This window comes from Styela clava, chromosome 15 (genome assembly GCF_964204865.1).
Source record: "Styela clava chromosome 15, kaStyClav1.hap1.2, whole genome shotgun sequence".
NCBI lineage: Eukaryota > Metazoa > Chordata > Ascidiacea > Stolidobranchia > Styelidae > Styela > Styela clava.
The window spans coordinates 2,442,501-2,447,500 of NC_135264.1; the positions used below are offsets into that span (position 1 = coordinate 2,442,501).

The 5,000-nt window shown below is 55.8% G+C and overlaps 2 non-coding genes and 1 pseudogene across 2 annotated transcripts; all 3 read right to left on the reverse strand.

The window, feature by feature from the left end:
• Positions 1 to 129, reverse strand: part of LOC144413564 (large subunit ribosomal RNA) — a 7,221-nt pseudogene extending 7,092 nt beyond the window's left edge.
• A 288-nt stretch (positions 130 to 417) lies between these two features.
• On the reverse strand, positions 418 to 571 carry LOC144413115 (5.8S ribosomal RNA). Its single transcript, XR_013469152.1, has one exon. It is a non-coding gene; the product is annotated as a 5.8S ribosomal RNA (ribosomal RNA).
• Positions 572 to 869: 298 nt separating this feature from the next.
• Positions 870 to 2,679, reverse strand: LOC144413313 (small subunit ribosomal RNA). The gene has a single exon (XR_013469347.1). It is a non-coding gene; the product is annotated as a small subunit ribosomal RNA (ribosomal RNA).
• Positions 2,680 to 5,000: the final 2,321 nt, after the last annotated feature.

The following is a 5,000-nucleotide window of genomic DNA, read 5'->3' on the forward strand; positions in this document are numbered from 1 at the left end:
AGCGCGCAGATTCGACGCTGGACTCTTCCCGGTTCACTCGCCGTTACTCAGGGAATCCCTGTTGGTTTCTTTTCCTCCGCTTAATAATATGCTTAAATTCAGCGGGTGCTCTCGCCTGAACTCAGGTCGTATGTGTCAAGCGGGCCGCTTCTTACACGGCCCGCTGGCATCGCGAGTCGTCGCCGCCGGCGCCGACCGAGCGCGTACCGTCGCCGCCTTGGCCCACGGTCGGTCTTGATCTCGTGACCGGACCGACCGACCTGGACCCGCCCCTCGAACGTAGTTGAACACGTCGAGGGGCCGGCGGTGTACGGGACACGCGGTCGCGCCGAGAAAGCTCGGCGACCGCTTCAACTTGAGGCGACGCCCGGCCGTCTTCGCAGAGGCCAGGCGACGGCCCTCGGGTGAGGACGAACGCGACCCTGAGGCAGACGCGGTCCCGGGATTGACCCGAGACCGCAATTCGCGTTCAGAAGGTCGACGTTCAATGTGTTCTGCAATTCACATTACTTCTCGCACTTGGCTGCGTCCTTCATCGACTCGCGAGCCGAGTGATCCACCGTTAAGAGTCGTCCTCGACGTTTCGCCCGGCGCCGAAGCGCGCGGACGTCACACTGTGGGATCGACCACAAAACCACCACCGACAACAACTGCACAAAAATACCAACAAACGGCGCCGAGCGACCGCCGGGCTGGGCCGGCGGCACATCGAGCGCGGTGCCCAGAAGCCACCATCGCACTCGGCTGCCTTGCTATGCCAACGTGTTACGCGTGTCGCACGGGGCGGAACCCCGATTGACGGCCGCCCTCTCGGCGGCACCCAAAGACAATTCAGTGCGCGGTCGGCCGGGGCCTACCACCACCTTCGGTAATGATCCTTCCGCAGGTTCACCTACGGAAACCTTGTTACGACTTTTACTTCCTCTAAATGATCAAGTTTGATCGTCTTCTCGACACGCCGACGCGGCCGTTGCCAACCGCGACGGGGCCGATCCAAGGATCTCACTAAACCATTCAATCGGTAGTAGCGACGGGCGGTGTGTACAAAGGGCAGGGACGTAATCAACGCAAGTTGATGACTTGCGCTTACTGGGAATTCCTCGTTCAAGGGAAACAATTGCAAGTCCCTATCCCAATCACGAATGAGGTTCAACGGGTTACCCGGACCTTTCGGCCTAGGTTAGACACTCGCTGCTTCACTCAGTGTAGCGCGCGTGCGGCCCCGGACATCTAAGGGCATCACAGACCTGTTATTGCTCAATCTCGTGTGGCTAAACGCCACTAGTCCCTCTAAGAAGTTAGACGCCGACCGAGAAGGTCGCGTAACTATTTAGCATGCCAGAGTCTCGTTCGTTATCGGAATTAACCAGACAAATCGCTCCACCAACTAAGAACGGCCATGCACCACCACCCACAGAATCAAGAAAGAGCTCTCAATCTGTCAATCCTACCTGTGTCCGGGCCGGGTGAGTTTCCCCGTGTTGAGTCAAATTAAGCCGCAGGCTCCACTCCTGGTGGTGCCCTTCCGTCAATTCCTTTAAGTTTCAGCTTTGCAACCATACTTCCCCCGGAACCCAAAGACTTTGGTTTCCCGGAAGCTGCCGGAAAGGTCGTCATGGTAACGCCTCCCGATCGCTAGTTGGCATCGTTTATAGTCAGAACTAGGACGGTATCTGATCGTCTTCGAACCTCTGACTTTCGCTCTTGATTAAAGAAAACATTCTTGGCGAATGCTTTCGCAGTAGTTCGTCTTCCGCCGATCCAAGAATTTCACCTCTAACGGCAGAGTACGGACGCCCCCGTCTGTCCCTCTTAATCATTACCTCGTGCTCCGAAAACCAACAAAATAGAACCGAGGTCCTATTCCATTATTCCATGCAACACTATGCAGGCGAACAGCCTGCTTTGAACACTCTAATTTTTTCAAAGTAAACTTATCGGCCACCGCCGACACTCAGTCAAGAGCACCGACGGAGAACCGAAGGTGAGGCGAACGCAACCAGTGACACGCCTTGCGACGGACCGGCGGCGCTCGCCCAAAATCCAACTACGAGCTTTTCAACCGCAACAACTTTAGCATACACTGTTGGAGCTGGAATTACCGCGGCTGCTGGCACCAGACTTGCCCTCCAATGGATACTCGTTAAGAGTTTTAGGATGTACTCTTTCCAATTACAGGGCCTCGTTAGAGTCCTGTATTGTTATTTTTCGTCACTACCTCCCCGTGTCGGGAATGGGTAATTTGCGCGCCTGCTGCCTTCCTTGGATGTGGTAGCCGTTTCTCAGGCTCCCTCTCCGGAATCGAACCCTGATTCCCCGTTACCCGTTATCACAAAGGTAGGCACGTAGCGTACCTTCGACAGTTGATAGGGCAGACACTTGAATGATACGTCGTCGGTGCAGAGACCGTACGATCCGCGTGGTTATCCAGAGTCATCAAACGTCACAGGACGAACCCGGTCGGTTTTGATCTGATAAAAGCGCGCCTCCCGAAGTCGGCGCTTAATGCATGTATTAGCTCTAGAATTACCACAGTTATCCACTTCGCTTACGAGACCAAATAAACCAAGACTGATTTAATGAGCCATTCGCAGTTTCGCTTTACGAGAACTCGTACTTGCACCTGCATGGCTTAATCTTTGAGACAAGCATATCACTACTGGCAGGATCAACCAGATAGCTGCGACAGCTGCGCTCGGCCCTTGCTGGGCCGCCCGGCGCGTGCTCGTCGCATTCGTTTAAGACCGAGGCGATCGCCTGCGGCCGTACTCAGCTTCGACAGTCGCTGGCCGCGACGTCCACGCTCTCGCCGGCAGTGCCAGGCGGAGCGATTTGCGTTTTTTCTTTGCTCGCCCTCTCTCGGGCTCGATCCATTCAGTTTCGCACAAACAAGAGCTCTGCCGGCCGCCTGCAGCGGTGCCTAAAACCCGGGCATAACAATGCGACCGTTCTGCTAGGCCGACAAGCGCTCAAGCCAGACGCTCGATCGAACGCCCCCTACATATTAGTCGAGACAACGGCTCGCTCATTAGCATCGCGTTTGTACTTTAACTTTTTTTGGCTCGGCTTCTTTCGACGCCGATGCCGGCGACGCAGCACTCTCTCGCCCGCCAGCCACCGAGAAAAGGGTGCGCTCCGACCGGCCCCGCACCGCTCTTTCTTGGCTCATTCGAGTTTACTGTCTTTCGCTCTGACATGCCTTACCTAGGGTTAGGCTAGTATGCTTGCACGTTTGTACTTTAACTTTTTTCGGCTCGGCTTCTTTCGACGCCGATGCCGGCGACGCAGCACTCTCTCGCCCGCCAGCCACCGAGAAAAGGGTGCGCTCCGACCGACCCCGCACCGCTCTTTCTTGGCTCATTCGAAATTACTGTCTTTCGCTCTGACATGCCTTACCTAGGGTTAGGTTAGTATGCTTGCACGTTTGTACTTTAACTTTTTTCGGCTCGGCTTCTTTCGACGCCGATGCCGGCGACGCAGCACTCTCTCGCCCGCCAGCCACCGAGAAAAGGGTGCGCTCCGACCGGCCCCGCACCGCTCTTTCTTGGCTCATTCGAAATTACTGTCTTTCGCTCTGACATGCCTTACCTAGGGTTAGGTTAGTATGCTTGCACGTTTGTACTTTAACTTTTTCCGGCTCGGCTTCTTTCGACGCCGATGCCGGCGACGCAGCACTCTCTCGCCCGCCAGCCACCGAGAAAAGGGTGCGCTCCGACCGGCCCCGCACCGCTCTTTCTTGGCTCATTCGAAATTACTGTCTTTCGCTCTGACATGCCTTACCTAGGGTTAGGTTAGTATGCTTGCACGTTTGTACTTTAACTTTTTCCGGCTCGGCTTCTTTCGACGCCGATGCCGGCGACGCAGCACTCTCTCGCCCGCCAGCCACCGAGAAAAGGGTGCGCTCTGACCGGCCCCGCACCGCTCTTTCTTGGCTCATTCGAAATTACTGTCTTTCGCTCTGACATGCCTTACCTAGGGTTAGGTTAGTATGCTTGCACGTTTGTACTTTAACTTTTTTCGGCTCGGCTTCTTTCGACGCCGATGCCGGCGACGCAGCACTCTCTCGCCCGCCAGCCACCGAGAAAAGGGTGCGCTCCGACCGGCCCCGCACCGCTCTTTCTTGGCTCATTCGAAATTACTGTCTTTCGCTCTGACATGCCTTACCTAGGGTTAGGCTAGTATGCTTGCACGTTTGTACTTAAACTTTTTTCGGCTCGGCTTCTTTCGACGCCGATGCCGGCGACGCAGCACTCTCTCGCCCGCCAGCCACCGAGAAAAGGGTGCGCTCCGACCGGCCCCGCACCGCTCTTTCTTGGCTCATTCGAAATTACTGTCTTTCGCTCTGACATGCCTTACCTAGGGTTAGGTTAGTATGCTTGCACGTTTGTACTTTAACTTTTTTCGGCTCGGCTTCTTTCGACGCCGATGCCGGCGACGCAGCACTCTCTCGCCCGCCAGCCACCGAGAAAAGGGTGCGCTCCGACCGGCCCCGCACCGCTCTTTCTTGGCTCATTCGAGTTTACTGTCTTTCGCTCTGACATGCCTTACCTAGGGTTAGGCTAGTATGCTTGCACGTTTGTACTTTAACTTTTTTCGGCTCGGCTTCTTTCGACGCCGATGCCGGCGACGCAGCACTCTCTCGCCCGCCAGCCACCGAGAAAAGGGTGCGCTCCGACCGGCCCCGCACCGCTCTTTCTTGGCTCATTCGAGTTTACTGTCTTTCGCTCTGACATGCCTTACCTAGGGTTAGGCTAGTATGCTTGCACGTTTGTACTTTAACTTTTTTCGGCTCGGCTTCTTTCGACGCCGATGCCGGCGACGCAGCACTCTCTCGCCCGCCAGCCACCGAGAAAAGGGTGCGCTCCGACCGGCCCCGCACCGCTCTTTCTTGGCTCATTCGAAATTACTGTCTTTCGCTCTGACATGCCTTACCTAGGGTTAGGTTAGTATGCTTGCACGTTTGTACTTTAACTTTTTTCGGCTCGGCTTCTTTCGACGCC